The 21,251-nt window shown below is 43.9% G+C and overlaps 2 non-coding genes across 2 annotated transcripts; both read left to right on the top strand.

The window, feature by feature from the left end:
• The first annotated feature begins 4,309 nt into the window (after nucleotides 1-4,309).
• Nucleotides 4,310-4,428, top strand: LOC138361995 (5S ribosomal RNA). Its single transcript, XR_011227346.1, has one exon. It is a non-coding gene; the product is annotated as a 5S ribosomal RNA (ribosomal RNA).
• An 8,115-nt stretch (nucleotides 4,429-12,543) lies between these two features.
• Nucleotides 12,544-12,662, top strand: LOC138361996 (5S ribosomal RNA). Its single transcript, XR_011227347.1, has one exon. It is a non-coding gene; the product is annotated as a 5S ribosomal RNA (ribosomal RNA).
• The last annotated feature ends 8,589 nt before the right edge of the window (nucleotides 12,663-21,251 follow it).

Consider the following 21,251-nt stretch of genomic DNA (forward strand, 5'->3'; position numbering starts at 1 on the left):
TCTGTCTGTCTTGTCTGTCTTGTCTGTCTGTCTGTGTGTGTCTCTCTCTCTCTCTCTCTCTCTCTCTCTCTCTCTCTCTCTCTCTCTCTCTCTCTCTCTCTCTCTCTCTCTCTCTCTCAACACATATAAGCACTCGGTATCTTTTTTCTAGAGATTAGAGATTCATTGTTATGTTCCACATTAGGATTACTATGCAGGCCACCCTCTTAGGTTTGAAAATGTCAAGAAAACGGTTAATTTAAAATGTCATCTCCTAACTTAACAGATTAAGCCAGAGGACCGAAAACAGAATAAAACAGGACTGGACAGTATATGTCACTTATACAAGCTGCTTTTATTTCTAGTACAGTATGACAATTTTTATTTTGGGGGGGGGGGGGGGGTGATCCTTGACAGTGCATAAGAGTGAAAAGCGACGGCGTTTTGTTTGTAAGAGAACAGGTTGTACTACAAATGACTTGATTTATTGATATCACATGTATGTATGACACCTAAATTATGCTAGGAATGTCTGAAATCTCCTTAGAAGGATATTTTGGCCCTGAGAAGGGCCGAGTTTGGTGTATACTAGGGTGGTCGATTTAGCTTATGCACGCTCTCCACGGATACGGCGAGCAAGCTGAATGTCCTTTGGCATGATGGTGACACGCTTGGCGTGGATGGCACAGAGGTTAGTGTCCTCGAAGAGACCGACCAGGTAAGCCTCGGATGCCTCCTGTAAAGCCATGACGGCAGACGACTGGAAGCGAAGATCGGTCTTGAAGTCCTGGGCAATCTCGCGCACCAGACGCTGGAAGGGAAGTTTCCTGATGAGCAACTCGGTGCTCTTCTGGTAACGACGGATCTCACGCAGGGCGACCGTTCCGGGCCTGTAACGGTGAGGCTTCTTCACACCCCCTGTGGCAGGAGCAGACTTGCGTGCTGCCTTGGTGGCCAGCTGCTTACGAGGAGCCTTGCCTCCCGTGGACTTGCGAGCAGTCTGCTTGGTGCGAGCCATGGTGAACAACTGTGGTTTGTGATGGCCGGCGCCGAAAAATTTTTGCTTATATACGCCGTCTCGAGGCGCTTGCTCGAGCGCCATTGGCTGCTCGACTCGCCTACGTCACCCCGTTGCCCCTCCCCTCCTTCCTCTGGCTGCAGCCAACAGGCGGCTCACCTCAATCACTATTATCGCTGATTTTGCTCTATTTTTTGGATTTGTGCAAAAGTCATTTCACAGGGACGTGAAACAGACGAGTAGGCAACTGCAGTTTTGAAAGCGTTGTGAGAAAGCCGTGTCTACTCGACCACAAGCGTAAAGTAAGGGCAGGCAGGAGTTGCAATGCTACTAGTACGTCCGCTTGATGGGATATAGTCGGGAAATCGTGCGGGCATTCGTCAATTCGATTCACACAACTTCAACACCATGACTGGACGCGGCAAGGGAGGCAAGGGACTCGGAAAGGGTGGCGCCAAGCGTCATCGTAAGGTGCTACGTGACAACATCCAGGGCATCACCAAGCCCGCTATTCGTCGCTTAGCTCGTCGTGGCGGCGTGAAGCGTATTTCGGGTCTCATCTACGAAGAGACCCGTGGCGTCCTGAAGGTGTTCCTCGAGAACGTCATCCGTGATGCTGTAACCTACACGGAACACGCCAAGAGGAAGACCGTCACTGCTATGGACGTGGTGTACGCTCTGAAGCGCCAGGGTCGTACCCTCTACGGATTCGGCGGATAAGAGCTTGGCTAATCCATCGATTCCACCCACCACCACCTCAAAACGGGACCTAATTAGGTCCCTATACTTTTTTACTGAAGGGCTTAATAGACGATAACATAAATTGTTTTGATATCAGCTAGCACATTGGGTCTTATGAAATCTATTTTTTATCCTCGCATGCTTAAAGGGACTCTGATTGGGGAGGGAGGGGGGGGGGGGAAGGTTTGTTACGTTATATACTAGCAGAGCAGGATCATTGGTGGGGGGTGAGGGGGAGAGAGAGAGAGAGAGAGAGAGAGAGATCTTTCCCAACTCTTCCTTTTTACATGAGTGAGCTACCCGTTTTATTCATTTTATCCTTCTCAGAGCTGTTTTGATAGTATCCAAATGATGGTAAATGAAAAGGGAGGACACGAATATCTACCCAGAATTCAGGACTGGCAATCGATATGCATGTTTGAGTGCGAATCTTTTTCTCTCTCAACTTAGGTATACGTTTATGTCGTACCTAAAAGCGAGAACCACACTATTGGGACAAGTATGCAAGGCCCAATTTTCCTAACAAGCACAGTTAATTTTGTTATTTTCGAACATTTCTTTCCAAATTGGTTTATCCAATTAACAGTATTATATTAAGATCATGAATTGCTGGGTTAGGTTAGGTTAGGTTAGGTTAGGTTAGGTTAGGTTAGCTTAGGTTAGCTTAGGTTAGGTTAGGTTAGCTTAGCTTAGCTTGGGTTAGCTTAGGTTAGGTTAGGTTAGCTTAGCTTGGGTTAGCATAGGTTAGGTTAGGTTTGATTACATTTCTATGTTAGATTTAACTCAAATTCAAAACAATTGCAGTCATTCGGCTTGTTAGTCAACTTGCCTCTAATAGGGGCAATTTGTCTAACAAGACTATTTAGTTTTGTGTGCATATATATATATATATATATATATATATATATATATATATATATATATATATATATATATATATATATATATATATATATATATATATATTATATATATATATATATATATATATATATATATATATATATATATATATATATATATATATATATATATATATATATATATATATATATATATATTATAGCTTCAAGACTCCGAACCAATATAGAAGCATCAAGAGGAAGTGCTTGTGTTATGGGCCAATAGGCCTTCTGCAGTTACTTCCATTCTTATGTTTTTATTCCCATTGGTTCGTGTTTTATCTTGTGTAAATGTCAATCACCTTACCCAAAACTTTGGTACCATATCACCTCACCCATGTGTATATATAAATATATATATATATATATATATATATATATATATATATATATATATATATATATATATATATATATATATATATATATATAATATACAGAGTAAATCTACCCCAAAAGTAATGATTTATTTGTCTACAAAACTAAACTCTTTTTGGAATCATATGAGGCCCCTCCACTGAGGGGGGAGGCCTGGATGTTTATTGTCATGTGTATTCATGCTGCTTGCATGTCATCGTTTATTTTGCCTTTGTTGTTTTCTTGACAGCTTTCTTTGCCTTGGGTGGTTTGGGAGATTTTGAAGCTCTCTTTATTTTGGGCTTTTTGTTCCCAACAACAAGCTGCTGCTGCTGCTTCTTTTTCAAGGCTGTAGGTGGTTTGTTGCTTGTGGCGGCTTTCTTGGGAGTTACCACGGCCTTCTTTGCTGCTGTAGATGGTTTCTTGGTTGTGGTGGCTTTCTTGGGAGTTAGAACGGCCCTCTTCTCTGCTACGGCCAGCTTGAATGATCCACTAGCTCCACTTCCCTTGGTCTGAACAAGAATGCCGTCAGCCACTGCTTTCTTGAGAAATCTTCGGATGTAAATGGCGATCTTGGCAGCCTCGACTTTGTTGTTGGCAACAACGTACTTCTTGATTGCTTGTAGAGACGAGCCCTTACGGTCTTTGAGTGCTGCGACCGCGGCTAGAACCATTTGACTAGTTTTCGGGTGAGCAACCTGGACGCGAGGTTTCCTGGTGGTGGCCACCACAGCAGCAGCCGCAGCCTTCTTGGTAGGCTTTGCTTCTACCATGATGATGATGAGATAACCAAGGTGATGAGAGACGCTCAGACAGTCACGGGGGAATGATGCTGCCGCCGCTTGAGCCGAACCTATTTATGTGCCGGCACGGTACAGAAGCTGCAACCTGGCAACTCGTCCACCAATCACAACGGTTGGTTTTACGGCTCCGAAACCTGGATCCCATATCTTCTCTAAAATAGAAGCATTTGTTCATGTTCTTTGTAAAAGTATCATAAAGCAGGACAGATGAGACAAATATCATAAAAACTGAAGAGCAGATGAGCACACACATGTATGTATTACAAAAGAAAATCCACAAATTCATTAGAAATTGGCAGGGCAGGCTGAGGAAGTAGGTAGATGTAAAATGTCTGTAAATGGCGAAAGAACATAAACCCAAGACTGAATAAACGATGTTAAATATCCATGCCAAGGAGACAAAAATATGTTAGGATACAATTACCATTAAGACACCACAAGAAGGTCCGTATCCTGCCGTGATGACTAAAAAGAGTTGGTTATTAGCCACAATGTGTAGGCAGTCTCATGCCAACGGCCATACCACGTTGAGAACACCGCTTCTCGTCCGATCAGCGAAGTTAAGCAACGTTGGGTTTGGTTAGTACTTGGATGGGTGACCGCCTGGGAACACCAAATGCTGTTGGCAATAATGTTTTTTGTTTTGTTTTGTTTTGTTTCGTTTGTTTTTGTTTGAATGGCTGGCTCCACGGGAAATTCACGGAGTTGTGTGGAATAAGGCCTGGTAAAATGAATTAATATGTATGTCATGTTTAAAACAAACTCGCTTAATATAGTGTGTGAGGCTTTATACAAAAACAAACAACCAAAACAAAACATGTTGTTTTATATATATATATATATATATATATATATATATATATATATATATATATATATATATATATATATATATATATAGCTTAATCCGGGTTTGAACTCGCAACTCCAAGAATACGCATCACTTATATACACTTTACCACTGGACCACAGCTGCAGGACACAAGCTTGATGCTGAGGTATCAATTTAATGACGTAAATGCCATTTCCACAAATAAATGATAATTTAAAAGTATTTGTATGTACAAATCTTTTCTGTTTAAAAGGCTACAATATCAGTTACTGATATAATTTGTGTTAATGTTTCTATACCCACAGGAAGGCATGTTTTTGCTTATATGTAAGGGGTACGGAGAAGGAATCCACAGACCATCAGTCCCCTTCCCCCCCCCCCCCCCCCCCCCCCTCCCACCTACTACCACCACCACCACCACCACTACTCACCACCACCACCACTACTCACCACCACCACCAATCACCACCAATCACCACCAATCACCACCACCACACCTAACCGAAAACCCCCTAACACATCAACCCTCCCCCCAATCAACAGGCGAAATAATAACCCTCAAATGCCTGCCTGCCTGCCTGCCAGCCAGCCAATACTAACGGTCTTCTCAGAAAGAAAATCTCTTTGTATCTGTATTACTTGATGAAATGTATGATTCTAATAATGAAAATAAATTTTGATGTCGGTTGTATGAGCATAATGACCAATATGCACATGATATGAATGAATTAAATAGTGTAGTTTTAAGTAATTAGGTTGTAGACACATTAAGCGGATATGATATTTGACGCGTCCAGAACTGGTGATTTTTGGTTTAGTTTTAAATGCACCACCACCATTGCTTCCCCAGAGCCTAATTAAGGACCGGTAAAAGGAGTCAATATGTATGTCATCTATAAAACCAAAGAATGAATAAAAACACACACACACACACACACCTACATAATAGTATTAGGAAGATTGTATGGCAAAAAAAAAAAGTACTCCCATTGGGTCGTTTGAACTCGCGACTTCCAAAACACCAGCCACACACCTTACCACCCAGCCACCATAGAGTTGGTATAATTGTGCAACTTTAGTTATAAAAGTAAAGTTCTTATTGTCTCAAATCTTATTGTCTGTTCTATGAAAAGGCATGATGTAAATTATGTATTTTTTGAATGATTGAATTGTAGGCACATTAAGCGGATTCGATATTTGATATATCCAGAAAAGGTGATTTCTGTTCAGTTTTAAAATGCATCACTGTTAACGCTAAAGGACTGGTAAAACGACTCGATGTTTGTCATTTTTAAAATAAACACTAAAACTAGGCCCTTAACATATATAATGTTTGAATATAAATTGAATGCATATAAATACAAAGTGGGAGTGGCTGGCTGGCTGGCTGGCTGGCTGGCTGGCTGGCTGGCTGGCTGGCTGGCTGGCTGGCTGGCTGGCTGGCTGGCTGGCTGGCTGGCTGGCTGGCTGGCTGCCTGCCTGCCTGCCTGCCTGCCTGCCTGCCTGCCTGCCTGCCTGCCTGCCTGGCTGGCTGGCTGGCTGGCCGCCCGCCCGCCCGCCCGCCCGCCCGCCCGCCCGCCTGCTTGCCTTGCCTTGCCTTGCCTTGCCTTGCCTGTCCTGTCCTGTCCTGTTCTGTTATTGCCTTGCCTTGCCTTGCCTTGCCTTGCCTTGCCCTGCCCTGCCCTGCCTTGGCTGCAGCTGGCTGGCTGGCCGTAAATCAACTCTTAACAACACCATACCACACCACACCATCACTCATCACCCATCACCCACCACCGGCCCCAGTCTCCCAGCCTCTCTTATATACCCGAGCAGGCCCTTTAAATTATTTGAATTGTTGCACTTCGGCCAATGGCAGGCACGATCGCTGCTGCTCAAACATATTCTGGTTCACAAGTATTAATATATATATATATATATATATATATATATATATATATATATATATATATATATATATATATATATATATATATATATATATATATTCATGAAACACATTAAAACCTTGATCATTTATTCATTCATTACGTCTAGTGAAGAATTGCTTTTGTTCATTTGTATGATTAAAAATTAATAGAATATGAATTCCTCGCTTAAAGTAAAATATAAAATATATATTGGATTTATATGATTGGTTAATATTCCAAGTGATGCTGAATATCCCCTATAATTTTGTTTTGTTTGTTTGTTTGTTATGTACACATTCCAAATGAAATCAATATAAATGTTATTATTAATGTTTGAAAGTTGATTGTCTACTTGAATCTCTCTATTAAAGTGTGTGTGGCTCCGGATGGAGCCTGGTTATGGTATTTGTCGTGGTGGGTGGCAGAAGTGCTTACTTCTTCTCTGTCTTCTTTGGCAAAAGAACTGCCTGAATGTTTGGAAGAACACCTCCCTGTGCAATGGTTACGCCAGACAGAAGTTTGTTGAGTTCTTCGTCGTTGCGGATGGCCAACTGCAAGTGACGTGGGATGATACGGGTCTTCTTGTTGTCACGTGCGGCGTTACCGGCGAGCTCCAGAACTTCGGCAGCGAGGTATTCCATGACGGCTGCCAGGTAGACAGGAGCGCCAGCACCGACGCGTTCGGCGTAGTTGCCCTTACGCAGCAGACGGTGAATTCTGCCCACGGGGAACTGAAGTCCGGCCCTGCTGGAGCGAGACTTTGACTTGCCCTTCACTTTGCCTCCCTTGCCGCGTCCTGACATTGCTGCTGCTGTTGTGGGTTTGTGGTCTTTTATGCCGCCCCGCAGATCGAGCTTCGTGTTATATACCCCGCTCAGGATCAAGGGAGCCCGCCACTGACCAATCAGCGCGCTCCGCCACGCGACCCGCTCTGAGCTGAGTCGCGAGCGGGATATAAAAGGAAAGCTCGCCTCGCGCAAAAGTTCATTATTGTATCGCAACGCCAGCCAGCACGAGCATCATCATGCCACCCAAGGCATCTGGAAAGGCTGCCAAGAAGGCCGGAAAGGCCCAGAAGGCCATTGCCAAGGGCGATAAGAAAAAGAAGCGCAGGAGGAAGGAGAGCTACAGCATCTACATCTACAAAGTGCTGAAGCAGGTCCACCCCGACACTGGTATCTCTTCCAAAGCCATGTCGATCATGAACTCGTTCGTGAACGACATCTTCGAGCGCATCGCCGCCGAGGCTTCTCGCCTGGCCCACTACAACAAGCGTTCCACCATTACCAGTCGGGAGATCCAGACGGCTGTAAGGCTCCTGTTGCCCGGAGAACTGGCCAAGCACGCCGTCTCTGAGGGCACTAAGGCCGTCACCAAGTACACCTCCTCCAAGTAAACGGCTTACTTACTGCCCTGTGGTGGTGGCTTGGCCTCAAACCAACAAACTCGGCTCCATTGGAGCCACACTTTAATTTCTAAAGAGATTGTGAGTGTTAGACACCAATACTATTATAACAAAAACCTCTGTCACTGAAAGCAAATAGCTATAAAATGAGAATATTTATGAAACTGTCTGTGTGTGTTTCTCTCTCTCAGTGTCTGTCTGTCTGTCTGTCTGTCTGTCTGTCTGTCTGTCTGTCTGCCTGCCTGCCTGCCTGCCTGTCTGTCTGTCTGTCTTGTCTGTCTTGTCTGTCTGTCTGTGTGTGTCTCTCTCTCTCTCTCTCTCTCTCTCTCTCTCTCTCTCTCTCTCTCTCTCTCTCTCTCTCTCTCTCTCTCTCTCTCTCTCAACACATATAAGCACTCGGTATCTTTTTTCTAGAGATTAGAGATTCATTGTTATGTTCCACATTAGGATTACTATGCAGGCCACCCTCTTAGGTTTGAAAATGTCAAGAAAACGGTTAATTTAAAATGTCATCTCCTAACTTAACAGATTAAGCCAGAGGACCGAAAACAGAATAAAACAGGACTGGACAGTATATGTCACTTATACAAGCTGCTTTTATTTCTAGTACAGTATGACAATTTTTATTTTGGGGGGGGGGGGGGGGGGTGATCCTTGACAGTGCATAAGAGTGAAAAGCGACGGCGTTTTGTTTGTAAGAGAACAGGTTGTACTACAAATGACTTGATTTATTGATATCACATGTATGTATGACACCTAAATTATGCTAGGAATGTCTGAAATCTCCTTAGAAGGATATTTTGGCCCTGAGAAGGGCCGAGTTTGGTGTATACTAGGGTGGTCGATTTAGCTTATGCACGCTCTCCACGGATACGGCGAGCAAGCTGAATGTCCTTTGGCATGATGGTGACACGCTTGGCGTGGATGGCACAGAGGTTAGTGTCCTCGAAGAGACCGACCAGGTAAGCCTCGGATGCCTCCTGTAAAGCCATGACGGCAGACGACTGGAAGCGAAGATCGGTCTTGAAGTCCTGGGCAATCTCGCGCACCAGACGCTGGAAGGGAAGTTTCCTGATGAGCAACTCGGTGCTCTTCTGGTAACGACGGATCTCACGCAGGGCGACCGTTCCGGGCCTGTAACGGTGAGGCTTCTTCACACCCCCTGTGGCAGGAGCAGACTTGCGTGCTGCCTTGGTGGCCAGCTGCTTACGAGGAGCCTTGCCTCCCGTGGACTTGCGAGCAGTCTGCTTGGTGCGAGCCATGGTGAACAACTGTGGTTTGTGATGGCCGGCGCCGAAAAATTTTTGCTTATATACGCCGTCTCGAGGCGCTTGCTCGAGCGCCATTGGCTGCTCGACTCGCCTACGTCACCCCGTTGCCCCTCCCCTCCTTCCTCTGGCTGCAGCCAACAGGCGGCTCACCTCAATCACTATTATCGCTGATTTTGCTCTATTTTTTGGATTTGTGCAAAAGTCATTTCACAGGGACGTGAAACAGACGAGTAGGCAACTGCAGTTTTGAAAGCGTTGTGAGAAAGCCGTGTCTACTCGACCACAAGCGTAAAGTAAGGGCAGGCAGGAGTTGCAATGCTACTAGTACGTCCGCTTGATGGGATATAGTCGGGAAATCGTGCGGGCATTCGTCAATTCGATTCACACAACTTCAACACCATGACTGGACGCGGCAAGGGAGGCAAGGGACTCGGAAAGGGTGGCGCCAAGCGTCATCGTAAGGTGCTACGTGACAACATCCAGGGCATCACCAAGCCCGCTATTCGTCGCTTAGCTCGTCGTGGCGGCGTGAAGCGTATTTCGGGTCTCATCTACGAAGAGACCCGTGGCGTCCTGAAGGTGTTCCTCGAGAACGTCATCCGTGATGCTGTAACCTACACGGAACACGCCAAGAGGAAGACCGTCACTGCTATGGACGTGGTGTACGCTCTGAAGCGCCAGGGTCGTACCCTCTACGGATTCGGCGGATAAGAGCTTGGCTAATCCATCGATTCCACCCACCACCACCTCAAAACGGGACCTAATTAGGTCCCTATACTTTTTTACTGAAGGGCTTAATAGACGATAACATAAATTGTTTTGATATCAGCTAGCACATTGGGTCTTATGAAATCTATTTTTTATCCTCGCATGCTTAAAGGGACTCTGATTGGGGAGGGAGGGGGGGGGGGGGGGAAGGTTTGTTACGTTATATACTAGCAGAGCAGGATCATTGGTGGGGGGTGAGGGGGAGAGAGAGAGAGAGAGAGAGAGAGAGAGAGATCTTTCCCAACTCTTCCTTTTTACATGAGTGAGCTACCCGTTTTATTCATTTTATCCTTCTCAGAGCTGTTTTGATAGTATCCAAATGATGGTAAATGAAAAGGGAGGACACGAATATCTACCCAGAATTCAGGACTGGCAATCGATATGCATGTTTGAGTGCGAATCTTTTTCTCTCTCAACTTAGGTATACGTTTATGTCGTACCTAAAAGCGAGAACCACACTATTGGGACAAGTATGCAAGGCCCAATTTTCCTAACAAGCACAGTTAATTTTGTTATTTTCGAACATTTCTTTCCAAATTGGTTTATCCAATTAACAGTATTATATTAAGATCATGAATTGCTGGGTTAGGTTAGGTTAGGTTAGGTTAGGTTAGGTTAGGTTAGGTTAGCTTAGGTTAGCTTAGGTTAGGTTAGGTTAGCTTAGCTTAGCTTGGGTTAGCTTAGGTTAGGTTAGGTTAGCTTAGCTTGGGTTAGCATAGGTTAGGTTAGGTTTGATTACATTTCTATGTTAGATTTAACTCAAATTCAAAACAATTGCAGTCATTCGGCTTGTTAGTCAACTTGCCTCTAATAGGGGCAATTTGTCTAACAAGACTATTTAGTTTTGTGTGCATATATATATATATATATATATATATATATATATATATATATATATATATATATATATATATATATATATATATATATATATATTATATATATATATATATATATATATATATATATATATATATATATATATATATATATATATATATATATATATATATATATATATATATATATATATATTATAGCTTCAAGACTCCGAACCAATATAGAAGCATCAAGAGGAAGTGCTTGTGTTATGGGCCAATAGGCCTTCTGCAGTTACTTCCATTCTTATGTTTTTATTCCCATTGGTTCGTGTTTTATCTTGTGTAAATGTCAATCACCTTACCCAAAACTTTGGTACCATATCACCTCACCCATGTGTATATATAAATATATATATATATATATATATATATATATATATATATATATATATATATATATATATATATATATATATATATATATATATATATATATATAATATACAGAGTAAATCTACCCCAAAAGTAATGATTTATTTGTCTACAAAACTAAACTCTTTTTGGAATCATATGAGGCCCCTCCACTGAGGGGGGAGGCCTGGATGTTTATTGTCATGTGTATTCATGCTGCTTGCATGTCATCGTTTATTTTGCCTTTGTTGTTTTCTTGACAGCTTTCTTTGCCTTGGGTGGTTTGGGAGATTTTGAAGCTCTCTTTATTTTGGGCTTTTTGTTCCCAACAACAAGCTGCTGCTGCTGCTTCTTTTTCAAGGCTGTAGGTGGTTTGTTGCTTGTGGCGGCTTTCTTGGGAGTTACCACGGCCTTCTTTGCTGCTGTAGATGGTTTCTTGGTTGTGGTGGCTTTCTTGGGAGTTAGAACGGCCCTCTTCTCTGCTACGGCCAGCTTGAATGATCCACTAGCTCCACTTCCCTTGGTCTGAACAAGAATGCCGTCAGCCACTGCTTTCTTGAGAAATCTTCGGATGTAAATGGCGATCTTGGCAGCCTCGACTTTGTTGTTGGCAACAACGTACTTCTTGATTGCTTGTAGAGACGAGCCCTTACGGTCTTTGAGTGCTGCGACCGCGGCTAGAACCATTTGACTAGTTTTCGGGTGAGCAACCTGGACGCGAGGTTTCCTGGTGGTGGCCACCACAGCAGCAGCCGCAGCCTTCTTGGTAGGCTTTGCTTCTACCATGATGATGATGAGATAACCAAGGTGATGAGAGACGCTCAGACAGTCACGGGGGAATGATGCTGCCGCCGCTTGAGCCGAACCTATTTATGTGCCGGCACGGTACAGAAGCTGCAACCTGGCAACTCGTCCACCAATCACAACGGTTGGTTTTACGGCTCCGAAACCTGGATCCCATATCTTCTCTAAAATAGAAGCATTTGTTCATGTTCTTTGTAAAAGTATCATAAAGCAGGACAGATGAGACAAATATCATAAAAACTGAAGAGCAGATGAGCACACACATGTATGTATTACAAAAGAAAATCCACAAATTCATTAGAAATTGGCAGGGCAGGCTGAGGAAGTAGGTAGATGTAAAATGTCTGTAAATGGCGAAAGAACATAAACCCAAGACTGAATAAACGATGTTAAATATCCATGCCAAGGAGACAAAAATATGTTAGGATACAATTACCATTAAGACACCACAAGAAGGTCCGTATCCTGCCGTGATGACTAAAAAGAGTTGGTTATTAGCCACAATGTGTAGGCAGTCTCATGCCAACGGCCATACCACGTTGAGAACACCGCTTCTCGTCCGATCAGCGAAGTTAAGCAACGTTGGGTTTGGTTAGTACTTGGATGGGTGACCGCCTGGGAACACCAAATGCTGTTGGCAATAATGTTTTTTGTTTTGTTTTGTTTTGTTTCGTTTGTTTTTGTTTGAATGGCTGGCTCCACGGGAAATTCACGGAGTTGTGTGGAATAAGGCCTGGTAAAATGAATTAATATGTATGTCATGTTTAAAACAAACTCGCTTAATATAGTGTGTGAGGCTTTATACAAAAACAAACAACCAAAACAAAACATGTTGTTTTATATATATATATATATATATATATATATATATATATATATATATATATATATATATATATATATATATATATATATATATATATATATATAGCTTAATCCGGGTTTGAACTCGCAACTCCAAGAATACGCATCACTTATATACACTTTACCACTGGACCACAGCTGCAGGACACAAGCTTGATGCTGAGGTATCAATTTAATGACGTAAATGCCATTTCCACAAATAAATGATAATTTAAAAGTATTTGTATGTACAAATCTTTTCTGTTTAAAAGGCTACAATATCAGTTACTGATATAATTTGTGTTAATGTTTCTATACCCACAGGAAGGCATGTTTTTGCTTATATGTAAGGGGTACGGAGAAGGAATCCACAGACCATCAGTCCCCTTCCCCCCCCCCCCCCCCCCCCCCTCCCACCTACTACCACCACCACCACCACCACTACTCACCACCACCACCACTACTCACCACCACCACCAATCACCACCAATCACCACCAATCACCACCACCACACCTAACCGAAAACCCCCTAACACATCAACCCTCCCCCCAATCAACAGGCGAAATAATAACCCTCAAATGCCTGCCTGCCTGCCTGCCAGCCAGCCAATACTAACGGTCTTCTCAGAAAGAAAATCTCTTTGTATCTGTATTACTTGATGAAATGTATGATTCTAATAATGAAAATAAATTTTGATGTCGGTTGTATGAGCATAATGACCAATATGCACATGATATGAATGAATTAAATAGTGTAGTTTTAAGTAATTAGGTTGTAGACACATTAAGCGGATATGATATTTGACGCGTCCAGAACTGGTGATTTTTGGTTTAGTTTTAAATGCACCACCACCATTGCTTCCCCAGAGCCTAATTAAGGACCGGTAAAAGGAGTCAATATGTATGTCATCTATAAAACCAAAGAATGAATAAAAACACACACACACACACACACCTACATAATAGTATTAGGAAGATTGTATGGCAAAAAAAAAAAGTACTCCCATTGGGTCGTTTGAACTCGCGACTTCCAAAACACCAGCCACACACCTTACCACCCAGCCACCATAGAGTTGGTATAATTGTGCAACTTTAGTTATAAAAGTAAAGTTCTTATTGTCTCAAATCTTATTGTCTGTTCTATGAAAAGGCATGATGTAAATTATGTATTTTTTGAATGATTGAATTGTAGGCACATTAAGCGGATTCGATATTTGATATATCCAGAAAAGGTGATTTCTGTTCAGTTTTAAAATGCATCACTGTTAACGCTAAAGGACTGGTAAAACGACTCGATGTTTGTCATTTTTAAAATAAACACTAAAACTAGGCCCTTAACATATATAATGTTTGAATATAAATTGAATGCATATAAATACAAAGTGGGAGTGGCTGGCTGGCTGGCTGGCTGGCTGGCTGGCTGGCTGGCTGGCTGGCTGGCTGGCTGGCTGGCTGGCTGGCTGGCTGGCTGGCTGGCTGGCTGCCTGCCTGCCTGCCTGCCTGCCTGCCTGCCTGCCTGCCTGCCTGCCTGCCTGGCTGGCTGGCTGGCTGGCCGCCCGCCCGCCCGCCCGCCCGCCCGCCCGCCCGCCTGCTTGCCTTGCCTTGCCTTGCCTTGCCTTGCCTGTCCTGTCCTGTCCTGTTCTGTTATTGCCTTGCCTTGCCTTGCCTTGCCTTGCCTTGCCCTGCCCTGCCCTGCCTTGGCTGCAGCTGGCTGGCTGGCCGTAAATCAACTCTTAACAACACCATACCACACCACACCATCACTCATCACCCATCACCCACCACCGGCCCCAGTCTCCCAGCCTCTCTTATATACCCGAGCAGGCCCTTTAAATTATTTGAATTGTTGCACTTCGGCCAATGGCAGGCACGATCGCTGCTGCTCAAACATATTCTGGTTCACAAGTATTAATATATATATATATATATATATATATATATATATATATATATATATATATATATATATATATATATATATATATATATATATATATATATTCATGAAACACATTAAAACCTTGATCATTTATTCATTCATTACGTCTAGTGAAGAATTGCTTTTGTTCATTTGTATGATTAAAAATTAATAGAATATGAATTCCTCGCTTAAAGTAAAATATAAAATATATATTGGATTTATATGATTGGTTAATATTCCAAGTGATGCTGAATATCCCCTATAATTTTGTTTTGTTTGTTTGTTTGTTATGTACACATTCCAAATGAAATCAATATAAATGTTATTATTAATGTTTGAAAGTTGATTGTCTACTTGAATCTCTCTATTAAAGTGTGTGTGGCTCCGGATGGAGCCTGGTTATGGTATTTGTCGTGGTGGGTGGCAGAAGTGCTTACTTCTTCTCTGTCTTCTTTGGCAAAAGAACTGCCTGAATGTTTGGAAGAACACCTCCCTGTGCAATGGTTACGCCAGACAGAAGTTTGTTGAGTTCTTCGTCGTTGCGGATGGCCAACTGCAAGTGACGTGGGATGATACGGGTCTTCTTGTTGTCACGTGCGGCGTTACCGGCGAGCTCCAGAACTTCGGCAGCGAGGTATTCCATGACGGCTGCCAGGTAGACAGGAGCGCCAGCACCGACGCGTTCGGCGTAGTTGCCCTTACGCAGCAGACGGTGAATTCTGCCCACGGGGAACTGAAGTCCGGCCCTGCTGGAGCGAGACTTTGACTTGCCCTTCACTTTGCCTCCCTTGCCGCGTCCTGACATTGCTGCTGCTGTTGTGGGTTTGTGGTCTTTTATGCCGCCCCGCAGATCGAGCTTCGTGTTATATACCCCGCTCAGGATCAAGGGAGCCCGCCACTGACCAATCAGCGCGCTCCGCCACGCGACCCGCTCTGAGCTGAGTCGCGAGCGGGATATAAAAGGAAAGCTCGCCTCGCGCAAAAGTTCATTATTGTATCGCAACGCCAGCCAGCACGAGCATCATCATGCCACCCAAGGCATCTGGAAAGGCTGCCAAGAAGGCCGGAAAGGCCCAGAAGGCCATTGCCAAGGGCGATAAGAAAAAGAAGCGCAGGAGGAAGGAGAGCTACAGCATCTACATCTACAAAGTGCTGAAGCAGGTCCACCCCGACACTGGTATCTCTTCCAAAGCCATGTCGATCATGAACTCGTTCGTGAACGACATCTTCGAGCGCATCGCCGCCGAGGCTTCTCGCCTGGCCCACTACAACAAGCGTTCCACCATTACCAGTCGGGAGATCCAGACGGCTGTAAGGCTCCTGTTGCCCGGAGAACTGGCCAAGCACGCCGTCTCTGAGGGCACTAAGGCCGTCACCAAGTACACCTCCTCCAAGTAAACGGCTTACTTACTGCCCTGTGGTGGTGGCTTGGCCTCAAACCAACAAACTCGGCTCCATTGGAGCCACACTTTAATTTCTAAAGAGATTGTGAGTGTTAGACACCAATACTATTATAACAAAAACCTCTGTCACTGAAAGCAAATAGCTATAAAATGAGAATATTTATGAAACTGTCTGTGTGTGTTTCTCTCTCTCAGTGTCTGTCTGTCTGTCTGTCTGTCTGTCTGTCTGTCTGTCTGTCTGCCTGCCTGCCTGCCTGCCTGTCTGTCTGTCTGTCTTGTCTGTCTTGTCTGTCTGTCTGTGTGTGTCTCTCTCTCTCTCTCTCTCTCTCTCTCTCTCTCTCTCTCTCTCTCTCTCTCTCTCTCTCTCTCTCTCTCAACACATATAAGCACTCGGTATCTTTTTTCTAGAGATTAGAGATTCATTGTTATGTTCCACATTAGGATTACTATGCAGGCCACCCTCTTAGGTTTGAAAATGTCAAGAAAACGGTTAATTTAAAATGTCATCTCCTAACTTAACAGATTAAGCCAGAGGACCGAAAACAGAATAAAACAGGACTGGACAGTATATGTCACTTATACAAGCTGCTTTTATTTCTAGTACAGTATGACAATTTTTATTTTGGGGGGGGGGGGGGGGGTGATCCTTGACAGTGCATAAGAGTGAAAAGCGACGGCGTTTTGTTTGTAAGAGAACAGGTTGTACTACAAATGACTTGATTTATTGATATCACATGTATGTATGACACCTAAATTATGCTAGGAATGTCTGAAATCTCCTTAGAAGGATATTTTGGCCCTGAGAAGGGCCGAGTTTGGTGTATACTAGGGTGGTCGATTTAGCTTATGCACGCTCTCCACGGATACGGCGAGCAAGCTGAATGTCCTTTGGCATGATGGTGACACGCTTGGCGTGGATGGCACAGAGGTTAGTGTCCTCGAAGAGACCGACCAGGTAAGCCTCGGATGCCTCCTGTAAAGCCATGACGGCAGACGACTGGAAGCGAAGATCGGTCTTGAAGTCCTGGGCAATCTCGCGCACCAGACGCTGGAAGGGAAGTTTCCTGATGAGCAACTCGGTGCTCTTCTGGTAACGACGGATCTCACGCAGGGCGACCGTTCCGGGCCTGTAACGGTGAGGCTTCTTCACACCCCCTGTGGCAGGAGCAGACTTGCGTGCTGCCTTGGTGGCCAGCTGCTTACGAGGAGCCTTGCCTCCCGTGGACTTGCGAGCAGTCTGCTTGGTGCGAGCCATGGTGAACAACTGTGGTTTGTGATGGCCGGCGCCGAAAAATTTTTGCTTATATACGCCGTCTCGAGGCGCTTGCTCGAGCGCCATTGGCTGCTCGACTCGCCTACGTCACCCCGTTGCCCCTCCCCTCCTTCCTCTGGCTGCAGCCAACAGGCGGCTCACCTCAATCACTATTATCGCTGATTTTGCTCTATTTTTTGGATTTGTGCAAAAGTCATTTCACAGGGACGTGAAACAGACGAGTAGGCAACTGCAGTTTTGAAAGCGTTGTGAGAAAGCCGTGTCTACTCGACCACAAGCGTAAAGTAAGGGCAGGCAGGAGTTGCAATGCTACTAGTACGTCCGCTTGATGGGATATAGTCGGGAAATCGTGCGGGCATCCCAAACTGAAGCATCCATGTCAAAGGCACTTTCAACCTCTTCTCCCAACATTGTCCTCTCCACTTCCAATCTGACTACTAACACTACAACCTCTGATACCTCTCACCCGGTCCCTGTCAACAAGCCTTCTGTCTCCCTCCATCCCCAACAACTTCAGTCATTTCTTCTGTAACTCATCTTGTCTCGTCCCGAGCCCGTTCAGCAACCCGTTGTCTTACTCCCACCTCCCGCTGTAAATATCCTACAATTCCTACCACCATCCTCCAAGATGCACCCTCCTCAATAACTGCCCAACTCATTGAATCACGCAACCCTCATGCTCTTGTACATGCACAAAACCCCACCAGCACCCCATCAAAACCTAAAAATTCATAAAGATCATACAGTTTAATGTGCGGGCATATTTCAACATTAGACACATGGTGTCAGATTTTATTGAGATCGAGAGACCTGATGTGCTATTATTAAATAGCACATACATCACGAACTCATATAAAATCAAACATTATGGCTACACCTCTTACCAGTCACCAGATGAAGCACATGAAGGAGTTGCAATACTCATCCGTTCTTCATACAAACACGAACTCTTACACACTCATTGGCTTCACAAACATTTCCTAGCCATTAAAGTTCATACACAAATGGGGTCTCTCATCATCTGCACAACCTACACCCGTCCTAACACCGACATTCCCATGCAAGATTTCATAACTCTCTTCAACAACTCTCACTTGCCTGTTTTTCTGCTTGCAGACCTCAATGCACAACACCCTACATTCCACCACAATACCACAAATCAGCATGGCAGACAGCTTCACCAAATATACACCCAAAAACATCTATTCTTTCTTGGCCCTGATTTCCCCACTTGTTTCACACATACAGGTTCTGGCCGGCCTGATCTCATATTCACCAACAGACACGGCAGCAACTTGCAACACTTCATTTCACCAGGGCCCATTACGGGCTCTGATCATATTCCCTTAATTCTCACAGTCTCCACAAATCCTATTCTCATCCCCAGCACTCCTCAATTCTCATACCATAGGGCAAACTGGGACATGTTCAAACAACACATTGATGACACTGATCTCACTTATGAATACAATGACAAACATCACACTGACATCGACACACAAGCACGCAACATACAAGACACCATCATTCATGCAGCAAACATCTCCATTCCTAAAACAGCACACAAACCACATTTCACTTTCACCCCCTCCATTCGCTCCAAACGCCTCTTAGCTTGCTATCACACTAGATTCTTACAAAACATACATCGTCATGGACAAATACTATGGGACCTAACAGCATTAAAAAACCATATCCTTAACAGCCTAGATGAAGATCACACAAAACATTGGAAACACCTTATAGAACAAGCAGAACAATACAGAAAACTGACACCTCAAGAATTCTGGAAACGAATCAAACGATTACAAGGATCAACTCACACACCGTTTAAATACCTTCTACATAATAACAACAAAATCACTGATCCTGAAGCAGTTCTCAACATTTTTAAACACCACTGGGAACAAATCTTTCACCCTCATCCTCCTGAACCATTTGCACGCCCCAACATTGAAATAGTCGAAGACTGGATACACCAAAATAGACAAGCAACTACACCAGACGACCTCATTCACCTTGAAAATCTCAATTCAAACACTGAACTACAGACTCCCCTAACTCTAGCTGATGTCAAGACAGCTCTCATGGGCACTCGTCGTAGAGCCCCTGGTGCGTCTGGCATTGGACATATCCTTCTTAGACAACTCCCTGCTTCTATCATTACTGCTATCACTAACCTATTCAACGCCTCCCTTGCCTCTGGATACTTTCCACTCAACTTTAAGTCTGCCACAGCCGTTCTTATTCCAAAACCTGGGAAACCCCACACTGACCCAAAGAACTATAGACCCATCAGCCTTCTAGAGACACTTGGCAAAGTCTTTGAAAGGCTGATCAACCAGAGACTTAGAACCCACCTTGAACACAATGACTTACTCACTAACAAACAGTTTGGATTTCGGCCTCACCGGTCCACTCACGACGCCTTAAACATCATGACTAACTACCTCAGTATCAATCAGCACCAAAGACTTAAGACTGCACTCATCACTAAGGACGTTGAGAAGGCCTTTGACACTGTTTGGCATGACGGCTTAAAATTCAAACTATGCAACAACTTTAATCTTCCTCTTATCACCACCAAACTTCTTTCGAACTACTTAGACGAATAGGACAATGAGAATTAAGTTCCTCCAACAACACTCTGACTACTTCAACTTACACGCCGGTGTTCCCCAAGGCTCTGTTCTTGCCCCAACACTCTACATCCTATACATAAACGACATTCCTGACCCTGTTCATCACACTTCATTAACCATATGTTATGCTGATGATGTCTCTCACCTTGTCACCAGCAACACCATTGATACACTAACAAACAGAGCACAAACAGAACTTGATGTTGTCACTGAGTGGGAGTACAAATGGCGTATAAAAACCAACTCCAGCAAATCTAAAATCACCTACTTTTTCTGTAAAAGAACTATTCGCCCAATTCCTCTCAAACTCTATTCATACACTCAAAATCCTACTTATATCTCTGTATCTCCCTCCTCCACAGTCCTGGGACTCACATTTGATCGACAACTACTCTTTCACACACACATAACACAGAAACATGCAATAGCTCTTCAAGCCATGAAGAAACTATACAGACTTAGATTTGCAAAACCTGACACAAAAATGCACCTTTACAAAGCACTTATTAGACCTCTCCTAACATACGCTCCACTAGCTCTTTCTCTATCTGCACGCACTAACAAAATAAAACTTCAAAGAATACAGAACAGAGCACTAAGATGGGTACTCAACACCCGATGGCAAGAGTTAAATACCAGTCAAAGTCTCCATGAAAGTACTAACATTCCTGCCCTAAATACCTACTGGAAAACTCTATCAGACAAACAAATCGATAGACTACTCACTCATCATGAACAACATATTGATTTTCTCCTACTCACTCTCAGACTACCACGAAACAATCATGACCTCTTCTCTACCATCCATGATCCTCTTCCTAACTCTGTATTTCGTTAAACTTTAGCTCTCAACACCCAGCATCCACTATCATTACATATTCAGCTCTCAACAACCAGCACAAACAATCCGTAAAAAAGTTCAGCCCTGACGCTCTTGAGCCAATCACTGTGATGTTGTGAGTTTGTGATGTCCCGATGTTGTCACTGAAAACACCCGACTGAGTCCCTGCCTCGAAAGCCGCAACCTAACGACACGCAGCTGGGTTTAGCCCTGGCACTTTTTCTCTTACAAATCTTCTTCCTCTCACCCCCCCTTATCTTCTTCTGTCCCCACTTCCAAGCTCGCCCCTATGGGCATCTTCTCCT

The sequence above is a fragment of the Procambarus clarkii genome, unplaced genomic scaffold (genome assembly GCF_040958095.1).
Source record: "Procambarus clarkii isolate CNS0578487 unplaced genomic scaffold, FALCON_Pclarkii_2.0 HiC_scaffold_1043, whole genome shotgun sequence".
NCBI classification, from domain to species: Eukaryota; Metazoa; Arthropoda; class Malacostraca; order Decapoda; family Cambaridae; genus Procambarus; species Procambarus clarkii.